General features: G+C 36.9%; 1 protein-coding gene across 4 annotated transcripts in view; it reads left to right on the forward strand.

The window, feature by feature from the left end:
• LOC127849559 (baculoviral IAP repeat-containing protein 7-B-like) overlaps nt 1-13,911 on the forward strand; it is a 166,785-nt gene that overhangs the window by 115,503 nt on the left and 37,371 nt on the right. The gene's annotated exons all lie outside the window — the stretch shown is intronic.

Below are 13,911 nucleotides of genomic sequence, written 5' to 3' on the forward strand. Positions count from 1 at the left end.
TAAAAATAATTGATATTACTACAAGAAATACGTAATGATGAGTCACATAAGTTACATAAAAATTATATGAATGTTTCAATGTTTCCCCCCCCCCCCCGTCAATGTCCATTTGTTGGTGCGCGAAACGAACTCATTTCTTGTGTTTTTTTTATATGCTATTTCAGATGTCGGTTCTGTTAATCACGAGAAGCTAAAAGAATAGCGTGTTTGTAAAATCTGCATGGAGAAGGAGGTGTGTGTGTCATTCCTACCAAGTGGACATCTGATAACCCTCGAATATTGTAAATAAGTACCACATACCTGTCCCAAATGAAAAATCAGTGTTGATGTTGAAAGCAAGGTATAACATCAATTCAGTTGGTGTAATTATTAATAATTGACAGTTGCATATTCTTGGAGCGGAGACGAGCGCCTCCAATATTGCTTTAAGTCCAATAAAAAGAATGACAAGAACAAAAATACAGAATACCAAAGCCGGATCGGTCGGGACCCGTAATAACAACGACCGCGCACTCCACCGCTAGACTAAAGGACGGATGCGACAAGTTAGCAACTGGAAATAATCCAAGTTGGCGACAAACGGAACAGCCATAGGAACATGTAGCGTAGGAACACTCGATGCATTTGGCAAGGTCCATGAACCGACGCACGAGCTGAAGCGCTACCGCTTGGACACTATCGGACTAGCCGAGATTTGGTGGCTTGGAATCGGAGAAAAATAAACAGACAAAGGGAATAAGATATGGTTCAGCGGTGAGGATTTTATACATCGTCACGGGGTTGGTTTCATCGTAAGGAAGAAGGTAGTAAACAGCGTTATCAGTTGTATCCTGGTCTCCAGCAGACTAATGTCCATCCGTTTAGCATCGAAACCTAACAACATCACAATCATCCAGATCTACGCACCAACAGCTGACTACAAAGACGAGGAGATTGAACTGTTCTATGAATAATTAGAGCGCACCATAGCCACGGACCCAAAAAAAAAACATCCTCATTGTCCAAGGCGACTGGAACGCAAAGGTTGTACCAAACGATTACCAAGACTGATCAGGGGCAGTAGGTAGATTTTGCTTAGGAGACCAAAGACCGAGGTTTGAGCCTTCTTGAGGTCATCACAAACTGACCCAGGCCAGCACGCTGCACCCACACAAACCATCAAGAACAGCGACCTTGCATGCTTCAAACGGGCATGTACAAAACCAGATCTGTTTCATTCTGGCGCCGCACCAGGTCTAGTGTTGTATTACAAGGCGAACAAAAGAACGATTCCTGGCGCAGACATCGGAAGTGACCGTGACTTAGTGCTCACCACCATCAAGATGAAGTTAAAAAGCAAGCGCATCACAAAAAAATACTCGCATTAGATTTGATCAGGGAAAATTGAACGATCCAGTGATAACAGAAGTATTTCAAGAACAGATAGGTGGTAAGTTTGCACCCGTGAAAAAATAAGACAATAACATCGACACCATTAGCAATAACAACATATCCTACTTTCATCGGCTGAAGAAGTGCTTGGGAGAGAAAGAAGGAAGAACGTACCATGGATGAAGAACGAAATCATGGACCTATGTGACAAAATAAGAGAGCTTATGCATAAGAAGTACACCAGCCTGAACTCAAAGGCAAATTACCAGAAAGCGAACAGGGTTGTAAGAAAGAAAATGAAAGAGGCCAATGAGAAATTGATTGAAGAACAATCTATCATAATCGACAAAGAGATGACCGCAGGCAGCAGTAAGAAGGCATACAGCACCCTCAAGACCCTCACGAAGACCAGTCAGCCCAAGGCCAGTGTTATATCAGACGCTGACGGGAAACTCCTTACCAAGAGTGCCACAGCCCTAAACAAATGGGGTGAACTCTACAACTATCCGCGCTAACCGGCCTCCAGTCTCATTCAGAGCAATCCCAGATCAGAAGCGGACGACAAAAGTCTGTCCATACGTTGTCTTAAGGCATGAACTCTCCGGGAGTGAATAACGTTTCTTCCGAGTTGATTAAGCACACATTAGAGGCAACGACAGTAGCATTGACGGCACTGTGTTAAAAGATCAGGGAGGAAAAGAAGTGGCCCAATGAGTGGACCCTGTCACTGTTCAAACCCCTACCGATAAATGGCAACCCCAAGTTGTGAGAGAATTACAGCAACATCAGTCTAATCCCTAGTATCAGCAAGTCATGCTACGCTTCATCAACACCAACGTGACCTCTTCCACAACTTCATTGACTATAAGAAAGCTTTCGACCGCGTGTGGCATGATGGCCAATGCATGTCATGAGAGGATTTAACATTAACGAAGGGCAAGTTCAAGTCATTGAAGAACTCTACGGAAACGCCAACAGTGCGGTACTTATCAACGGACATCAGGGGGATTTCTTCAGGACTCTCTCCCGTCCTGTTTTCCTTGAACAAATAATGCAAGAGACTTTCCTTGACCACCACACCTGTATATCCATAGGTGGAAGACCCATCGCCAAATTGAGATTCCTCATGAGTGACACCAGCAGTGAACTTTAAGATCACACCAACAGATTCTTTAAAAGAGCAAGAGCATTCGGGATGGTGGTCAGCACGAAAAAGTCGAAGATAATGGTGAACAGCATTACCAACAACAGCACATACATCACCATGAACGGCGAGAAGCTAGAAGGAGTGACCAGCTTAAAGTATTTGGGCGTAACCCTGTCCAAGGATGGTACAAGTATCGCTGAGGTCCGAATAAGAATTGCAATGGCGACCGCAGCGATGGCCAGACTGAGCAGATTTTGGACAAGCAGTTTCATCAGCATCCCCACCAAGTCCCTCGCAGTTTCCATCCTAGTCTACGGCTGCGAGACCTGGTCGCTTCACGCTGACACAGTACGAAGACTGCTCCGCATCTTCTATACGGAGCACAAGACCAGCGAGTACGTCCGGAACATGACTGCAACACTTGTTGGTCCTCAAGAGCCCCTACTGGCGACCGTAAAACGACGAAAGTTTGCTTGGTTTGGACACGTCACCAGGCACGACTCTCTGCGCAAAACTGTTCTCCAGGGCACGCCAGAGGGAGGTCGACGTCGAGACCGTCAGAAGAAAAGCCATGCATCCATTCCCATGGATGAACTACTCTTAGCAGCACACAACAGACCTGACTGGAGGAGGATTTATGTATCGTCGTCCCGCATTTCTCTCCAACGGCCTAACCAGTCAAGATGATGATGATGAGGATGATGATGGTGATGATGATGATTATGATGATGATGATGAGCTACACGTATTGTTTATTGGATATTGTTTACAATTCACCTGTAAAATGGCTGGAATACCTAAGCAGTCATCTAAAGCTATTTTTCTGGAGTCTGTGACGTATAATTATGATAGCTAAACGCAGGTATAGTATTGCAACAATAGTATTTTCTAGTTTTACATTGTACTGTTATCGTTCCAGAGGTCAATGTCTTAATAATAACTTGATTTCATATGGCTGAAAATACTTACGAGAGCTCTCGTCTTACTACCCGTTAAGAATACGAACGTATCTACATTTATATACAAACACCATTATCGGTAATTTGCATAATTTGCATAAAGAAGGCAAAATGTCAGTTTGGTTCGATATCGCTTTGTATTTTGATGTCAAACGTTAACATGTTAGAATTCCCCAGGCGAAGCAGGCGGCGGTTATAAAAATACCCTTTTCCGTCCGAACGTAAGTTTTTTGTGTCTGTGCCTTACCGGTATCTCTTTTTCTATTAAAAGTTTATTCATAAAAATTCCAACACATGTGTTCGTCATTTAGACGCTGTGCAGAAGACATTACTCAGTCACGTCGGTTCTAAGTCAAGGTCAAAAGTGAGCATGAAGTATTCAACTATCAATGTGTCCTGTTTGGTTAATTAGATATTGTTTGTTTTACCTCGTCATTTAGCGCCAGGTTTGAAAAGAACAAATAAAACGTTCATGCTGATCAGAAAATGGTCATGTGTAGGCTAAGGTAGTATTAGAAATTAATTTCCAATTCAATTTATATTATTGAGTGTTTAGCTACTCTGACCCCTGTTTGAAGATATAATTCTCCAAATAAAACTGTTAATAAACAGGGCCTTTTTTTACTAGCGCGGCGATTCCAACAACTTCTATGCTTTTCATGAAATATTTTTTTATGATCGTTATATGCTTAGAACTTGCGACTGTCAAATCTCGGCTTGTCCATGTTATCCATCAATCATAGTTTCATTTATCGGTTGATATGCTATACGATTTTGAAGGGATAATAGATGGGTCAGTTTTTTGTACCAGTAAATAAATATGTTTTTAGAAAAGCTAGTTCATTCCAATATACGTTCACTGCATGCTTTCACAAATTCTAGTTGCATCTCGAGATATAGTAATATGCTAATTGTTGAATGTCAATAAACTTAATATATTTTAATAGGAGCCCAGTAACACTTCTTTTTTCTTTGAGTGATTACTGGGAAAAGCAATCATTTTCAATTAAATTTAAATGTAACATAAGGAAAATGCAGATAGAACTCACTTTAGATGACAACGGTGTATGCAATTATGCAACTAACTGAAACATTTTGCTATAGCGAGTATATCTCGATTACTGTAATGGAACTTGTTTCAAAATGCGATTAAGATATTTGCAACCAGTGTGGTGCCACTCAACAATCAAAAGTTTTGAAATTTCAAACACATACATGGATGAGAACTGTGATTTATCGCTATGTCACGTATACATTGATAATTTTAATAATTTTAATAAACAGTAGTTCAACAATGATAAACGTCTAATGACAACAATAAAATTAATTTTAAATAATACATTGCGTTCTGCTATCCATGTGGCCGAAGTATTCACCATAATACTATACCTTATCGTACCACATCGTGTCTTAACATGGTGCAATGTCATTGAAAACGGGAACCACGTATGAATTAAAATGAAAATATATTAATAAGCTTTCCATTCTCTATTGTAACATTTTTGTTTCAACTTTTACGAATATGTTTTGAGATCAATTATGGACAAAGCGTTAGTTCGGCTACCCTTTCTAGCAGATCAAGCAACAGTGCTTGGCTTTGATCACTTCAATGCCTGTCTAATAGTCATATCTATGATTTTAATTCGTGGTGTAACGATATACATAAAACAATGAACACTAGGTCAAAGGTCAAGGTCACAGTGACTCAAACAGTAAAATGGTTTCCGGATGATAACTCAAGAATAATTAGGCCTAGGATCATGAAACTTCATAGATGCATTGAGCATCACTGGCAGAAGACCCCTATTGATTTTCAGGTCACTAGGTCAAAGATCAAGGTCACAGTGACAAAAACCGTATTCACACAATGGCTGCCGCTTCAACTGACAGCCCATATGGGGGCATGCATGTTTTACAAACAGCCCTTGTCCTAAAGGGCATAATATCTTTAAAAGCATTGTCTTTGGCTTTCGATAACGAAACTATTAAACATAATTTAAAGGCTATTATCACTTATGAAATATATCTGTGAATGTACTAGCCCACTATTGTCATTTTTAGCTCGACTATATATATATATATATATATATATATATATATATATATATATATATATATATATATATATATATATATATATATATATATATACTATATAGTCAAGCTAAAAATATAAATGAAAAACCGATAGATGGCAAACTCATACTTATTACTGGATTTCCTATCTAGATGCAGTATTATATTGCTGTTTATTTCATACTTGCTACTCATAATTATTCAGTCATTTAAATGAATTCAATCAATTAAACATGAATGTTTTGATTTCTGTTAAAACATATCACATATTAAGTAATAATTGCCTATCAAATATTTTTACTGACCCATACAAATTGTGTACTGTATGATCCTTAAATAAAATCTACATAGCTCAATAACATAAGCCAATTAAATAGACGTTTCGTAAATGCCACAGCTGCTGTAAAGCATTTATTGATTCTGTGATTTCCTGCAGCTTGTTTGCAAACTGTTCTCCAGGGCACGCCAGAGGGAGGTCGACGTCGAGACCGTCAGAAGAAAAGCCATGCATCCATTCCCATGGATGAACTACTCTTAGCAGCACACAACAGACCTGACTGGAGGAGGATTTATGTATCGTCGTTCCGCATTTCTCTCCAACGGCCTAACAGTCAAGATGATGATGATGAGGATGATGATGGTGATGATGATGATTATGATGATGATGATGAGCTACACGTATTGTTTATTGGATATTGTTTACAATTCACCTGTAAAATGGCTGGAATACCTAAGCAGTCATTTAAAGCTATTTTCTGGAGTCTGTGACGTATAATTATGATAGCTAAACGCAGGTATAGTATTGCAACAATAGTATTTTCTAGTTTTACATTGTACTGTTATCGTTCCAGAGGTCAATATCTTTATAATAACTTGATTTTATATGGCTGAAAATACTTACGAGAGCTCTCGTCTTACTACCCGTTAAGAATACGAACGTATCTACATTTATATACAAATACCATTATCGGTAATTTGCATAATTTGCATAAAGAAGGCAAAATGTCAGTTTGGTTTGATATCGCTTTGTATTTTGATGTCAAACGTTAACATGTTAGAATTCCCCAGGCGAAGCAGGCGGCGGTTAAAAAAATACCTTTTTCCGTCCGAACGTAAGTTTTTTGTGTCTGTGCCTTACCGGTATCTCTTTTTCTATTAAAAGTTTATTCATAAAAATTCCAACACATGTGTTCGTCATTTAGACGCTGTGCAGAAGACATTACTCAGTCACGTCGGTTCTAAGTCAAGGTCAAAAGTGAGCATGAAGTATTCAACTATCAATGTGTCCTGTTTGGTTAATTAGATATTGTTTGTTTTACCTCGTCATTTAGCGCCAGGTTTGAAAAGAACAAATAAAACGTTCATGCTGATCAGAAAATGGTCATGTGTAGGCTAAGGTAGTATTAGAAATTAATTTCCACTTCAATTTATATTATTGAGTGTTTAGCTACTCTGACCCCTGTTTGAAGATATAATTCTCCAAATAAAACTGTTAATAAACAAGGCCTTTTTTTACTAGCGCGGCGATTCCAACAACTTCTATGCTTTTCATGAAATATTTTTTTATGATCGTTATATGCTTAGAACTTGCGACTGTCAAATCTCGGCTTGTCCATGTTATCCATCAATCATAGTTTCATTTATCGGTTGATATGTTATACGATTTTGAAGGGATAATAGATGGGTCAGTTTTTTGTACCAGTAAATAAATATGTTTTTAGAAAAGCTAGTTCATTCCAATATACGTTCACTGCATGCTTTCACAAATTCTAGTTGCATCTCGTGATATAGTAATATGCTAATTGTTGAATGTCAATAAACTTAAATATATTTTAATAGGAGCCCAGTAACACTTCTTTTTTCTTTGAGTGATTACTGGGAAAAGCATGTAATCATTTTCAATTAAATTTAAATTTAACATAAGGAAAATGCAGATAGAACTCACTTTAGATGACCACGGTGTATGCAATTATGCAACTAACTGAAACGTTTTGCTATAGCGAGTATATCTCGATTACTGTAATGGAACTTGTTTCAAAATGCGATTAAGATATTTGCAACCAGTGTGGTGCCACTCAACAATCAAAAGTTTTGAAATTTCAAACACATACATGGATGAGAACTGTGATTTATCGCTATGTCACGTATATATTGATAATTTTAATAATTTTAATAAACAGTAGTTCAACAATGATAAACGTCTAATGAAAACAATAAAATTAATTTTAAATAATACATTGCGTTCTGCTATCCATGTGGCCGAAGTATTCACCATAATACTATACCTTATCGTACCACATCGTGTCTTAACATGGTGCAATATCATTGAAAACGGGAACCACGTATGAATTAAAATGAAAATATATTAATAAGCTTTCCATTCTCTATTGTAACATTTTTGTTTCAACTTTTACGAATATGTTTTGAGATCAATTATGGACAAAGCGTTAGTTCGGCTACCCTTTCTAGCAGATCAAGCAACAGTGCTTGGCTTTGATCACTTCAATGCCTGTCTAATAGTCATATCTTTGATTTTAATTCGTGGTGTAACGATATACATAAAACAATGAACACTAGGTCAAAGGTCAAGGTCACAGTGACTCAAACAGTAAAATGGTTTCCGGATGATAACTCAAGAATAATTAGGCCTAGGATCATGAAACTTCATAGATGCATTGAGCATCACTGGCAGAAGACCCCTATTGATTTTCAGGTCACTAGGTCAAAGATCAAGGTCACAGTGACAAAAACCGTATTCACACAATGGCTGCCGCTTCAACTGACAGCCCATATGGGGGCATGCATGTTTTACAAACAGCCCTTGTCTTAAAGGGCATAATATCTTTAAAAGCATTGTCTTTGGCTTTCGATAACGAAACTATTAAACATAATTTAAAGGCTATTATCACTTATGAAATATATCTGTGAATGTACTAGCCCACTATTGTCATTTTTAGCTCGACTATATATATATATATATATATATATATATATATATATATATATATATATATATATATATAGTCAAGCTAAAAATATATATATAGTATATATATATAGTGGAGCTATTCTTCTCAACCGGTGTCGGCGTGTGCGTGCAAATGTTTAAGTTTGCGTACCACTACAAATATTTCCTATGTCCCTTGACATATTGCTTTAATATTTTGCACACTTCTTTACCAACATGACCCCAACCTATAAAACAAGAACAGACAACTGTATCAAGCATTTTGTAAGAAATATGGCCCTTTGTTCTTTTTTTTCACTTAGAATATGCATATTATTGATAAATCTATGTAAAAGTTTGCGTACCACCTTAAATATTTCCAATGTCCCTTGACATATTGCTTTAATAGTTTGCAAACTTCTGTACCAACATGACCCCAATCTATGAAAAAGAGCAGACAACTGTAGCAAGCATTTTGTAAGACTTATTGCCCTTTTTCCATTTAGAATATGCATATTATCGATAAATCTATGTTAAAGTTTGCGTACCACCTCAAATATTTTCAATGTCCCTTGACATTTTGTCTCCATTCAATAAATGACGCATATTGATGGTATTGTTTGTGGTTGAAACCCTTAAGCACAACAACAAATTGAAGTCGATATTTCTATTCCTAAATGTATTAATTAAAGATCATTTTGTCTTAACTCAATTTGGCCAGAAAAGATATTGGTATGACAGTGATACCACATTTTTCAGATCGATAAATTAAATCATGCTTAATTAACAAAAGCATTGTTACCTTTACAACTGCATACAATATTATTTTAATTTAAGAAACTGTATGCTTTTCAATGTCATTTTCAAGGTGCTAAACTTTTTCTAAAAAGTTGAAATTTATGATTTAAAAAATTTAGTTCCAGATAAGCCTGTGAAGTCTGCATAGGCTTCTCAGGGCATGACACTTTCCACTTAGACTGGATTTTTGTTTTCTTAGACTTTTTTAAAGCAAAAGGTTAAGTAAAAAAATTAAGCGGAAAGTTTAGTCCCTGATCAGCCTGTGCCAACTGCACAGGCTTATCTGGGAGGACACATGCATAAAGCTCAGTTTTCTCAGAATGCGGAGCAAACATTGACTTAAAGAAGCATGAGCTCAGGACAAATAATGAAGATGCATCAAGGAATCATGTTTTATTTGTACTATTGAAGAAAGGTAATTTTTGTTGATGAGTTCTAAATGCCACACCCATTTTTGGGTCACTAGGTCTAAGGTCAAGGTCACTGTGACCTCTAAAAATAAAAAATTAATAAAAAATTCTGACAAGCTTTCATTTATTAAAAACTGCATCCGCAGCCGAGCGTGGCACCCGTTATGCGGTGCTCTTGTTTAACTCACCTGAGCACAACGTGCTCATGGTGAGCTTTTGTGATCGCCTTTTGTCCGTCGTTCGTCGTCAACATTTGCCTTGTGAACACTCCAGAGGCCACATTTATGGTCTGAACTTCATGAAACTTGGTCAGAACGTTTGTCCCATTGATACCTCGACTGAGTTCGAAACTGGGTCATGTTGGGTTAAAAACTTGGTAACTAGGTAAAAAAAAAAGAGAAAAACCTTGTGAACACTGTAGAAGTCACATTTGATGCCCAATCTTCATGTTACTTTGTCAAAATGTTTGTCTAAATTATATGTTGGTTGAGTTCAAAAATTGTTCCGGTCCTTTGAAAAACATGGCCGCCAGGGGGCGTGGCAGTATTCCTTATATGGCTATAGAGAAACTTTGTGAACATGCGTAGTGAATTGTATATAATATACAATTCACTACGCATGCACAATTTGCATTCCTGGGTTTACCACATGACGATAATGATTAATCTACTGGCGTTATTTATAGTGTGTATATCGTTAAGTCACCTATTTTCGCGATGTACTTTCGATTTCACATCGCTAAATTTAATTACCGAATATACTGAAAATATGAACTTTTTTTCAAGGAATGTAATATACCAGTTCGTGAAATTTTAATCAATATAAACTATTAATTGTAAAAACATACGGTATTTTAGAACTTTCCTATGTTCGTCATTCGCGGTTGACAGTCCCTTTAAACTTATTGTTGTCAACTTCTATGGATTAAAATTACATTAAAATTTTACCTTTTGCATATACCATAGTCTCAGAGCCAAACAATAGTTGAGCTGATTATCATCTATTTACAAATATATCCATGTACATGTAGTTGTGTATAACAATGGATTGTTTGCTTTGTTGATTGTTCAGGTTGTTTGCTGTCCATTATGATTTTGATCTTATCGTTATAAAGAACAATCAAGAATGAGATCTTAACCGGATTAAATTGTGTACAGTATATGGACTGTTGCTGACTTGTTTTGTTATTTGATATGTTACATGATTTATTGCAGATTTCATTAAACGTTGTTTATTTTGCAATCTGAAGGCAAATTAGAAACAGTATACAGTTAATGCACAATTTATTTTATCTTAAGGTAATTTAGCTCCATATCCCCCCTCACACACACACACACACACGCACACACACATACACACACACGCACGCACGCACGCACACACGCACGCACGCACGCACGCACGCACACACACACACACACACACACACACACACACACACACACACACACACACACACACACACACACACTTGCCCCTGAACAAAGGAACTTTGTGTGTGTGGTTTGAAACTGTACATGACACTGCAACAATTCAACGTAATGAGAATGTACAGGGAAATTACCAATATTGCCTACCGGTAAATATAAATGGAAAACCGATAGATGACAAACTCATACTTATTACTGGATTTCCTATCTAGATGCAGTATTATATTGCTGTTTATTTCATACTTGCTACTCATAATTATTCAGTCATTTAAATGAATTCAATCAATTAAACATGAATGTTTTGATTTCTGTTAAAACATATCACATATTAAGTAATAATTGCCTATCAAATATTTTTACTGACCCATACAAATTGTGTACTGTATGATCCTTAAATAAAATCTACATAGCTCAATAACATAAGCCAATTATATAGACGTTTCGTAAATGCCACAGCTGCTGTAAAGCATTTATTGGTTCTGTGATTTCCTGCAGCTTGTTTGCACATGTTTTATTGACGATCTGCGTTTTGGGAAAATCAGGCAGAGTGCATGTGCAAAAAGTCTGCATTGTCCAATCTGTGACAACACTTTACACTTAAAACTACAATAATGTAATTTGTGTTTAAAACAGATTTCTTTTAAAGGAAAATCTTAATAACATTAGAAAGTGTGGTCCCTGATGAGCCTGCGCACACTGAATAGGCTAATCTTGAACAATACCTGATGTACGGGCATGAAGCCCTGTTTTCCCAGGGTTAGGCCCATGTCTTTGTATCATGTAGCTATTAAATTGTCATGTTCACACATGATGACAGTAATCAATAAATGATGCTTGAACACTGTATTACATAAATTGGGAGGCAAACACAAAACTTGAAATCAATATAATTTTATGATTTTTTATCCCAGACTGTTTATTTAATGTTCTGGGTGTATTTTTATACCCCCATTACCATTTGTACTGGGAGCTATATAGGAGCCACTTTGTCGGTCGATCTGTCTGTCCCTAAAATTTCATACGGTCTTCACCAAACTTGGTCAGAAGTCGTATCTAGATGATGTCTAGGTCAGGTTTGAATATGGGTCATGCCGGGTCAAAAACTAGGTCACAGGGTGAGACTTTAAAATCATTTGGCACATTTGTTCACCATCAATGGATGGTGTGTAATGCGGAAGAATTTCGTCGATATCTCCAAGGTCAATGTCACACTTTGAGTTCAAAGATAAAGAATGGCCATAAATGAGCTTGTCCGGGCCATAACTATGTCGTTTATTGTGAGATTGAAAAATTATTTGGCCCATTTGGTCACCATCATTAGACGGTGCGTAATGCGGAAGAATTAGTCGATATCTACAAGGTCAAGGTCACATTTTGAGTTCAAAGGTCAGAAGAGGCCATAAATGAGCTTGTCCGGCCATAACTATGTCGTTCGTTGTGAGATTTTAAAATAATTTGGCACATTTGTTCACCATCATTGGACGGTGTGTCATGTGAAAGAATTACGACGATATCTGCTACGTCAAGGTCACACTTTGAGTTTAAAGGTCAAAAGTGGCCATAAATGATCTTGTCTGGGAAGTAGTTTTTATACAATCTTCACCAAACTTGTTAGAAGTTGTATCTAGACAATAGCTAGGTAAAGTTCGAATATGGATCATGCCGGGTCAAAAACTAGGTCACAGGGTCACTTAGTGCATTTCAAGGATTAAGCATAGTGTCAGCTCTCTAAATGAAGTAGTTTTCATACGATCATCACCAAATTTGGCCAGAAGTTTTGTCTAGACAATATCAAGGTCAAGTTCAAATATGGGTCATGCCGGGTCAAAAACTAGGTCACTGGGTCACTTAGTGCATTTCAAAGATTAAGCATGTTGTCCGCTCTCTAATTGAAGTAGTTTTCATCCGATCTTCACCAAACTTGGTCAGAAGTTATATCTAGACAATGTCTTCATTGTAGGTAAAGTTTGAATATAGGTCATGCTGGGTCAAAAACTAAGTCACGGGGTCACTAAGTGCATTTCAAGGATTTAGCATGGTGTCCGCTCTCTTATCGAAGTAGTTTTCATTTGATCTTTACCAACTTTGGTCAGAAGTTGTGTCGAAATGATATCTAGGTCAAGTTCAAATATGGGTCATGCCGGGTCAAAAACTTGGTCACGAGGTCACTTTGTGCATTTCAAGCATTGAGCATGGTGTCCGCTCTCTAATTGAAGTAGTATTCATCCGATCTTCACCAAATTTTGACAGAAGTTGTATCTAGATGATATGTAGGTCTAGTTCAAATATGGGTCATGGTAAAGTTATCAAGTTGTCACAAACCTTCAAACCGGCATATCTTGTGACAGTTTTGCACTCTTGTTTCCATTGGGAATGGGTCTGATTACCAGACCAGATTTTGCATGCAAACAATAATGTGAATTGATATGATGCATTTATATATGCAAGTGTCTTTTAACTTATAAGTTGTCACACAAAAAATACAACAGGTTTACTTGTATTATATTCTTTGTTGAAAAAACATTTTATGCTAAGAGTAATGTCTGATTTCACATAATAGTGTATTATTCAAACAATGATTTTTTTATTTTGTGATTTAGACAATATTTTACATATTATATCATTTATAGATGGTCATCATTGATCAATTAAAAAGTATTTGAAACACTTTTGATTGATAAATTTGAAAATACATGTATTAGTATTACTATAAATATAGCGTCCAAACACGGAGCTTATTGTAAAAGCCTTAATAAACATTTTTCGAAAATTA

This window comes from Dreissena polymorpha, chromosome 11 (genome assembly GCF_020536995.1).
Source record: "Dreissena polymorpha isolate Duluth1 chromosome 11, UMN_Dpol_1.0, whole genome shotgun sequence".
Taxonomy (NCBI): Eukaryota; Metazoa; Mollusca; class Bivalvia; order Myida; family Dreissenidae; genus Dreissena; species Dreissena polymorpha.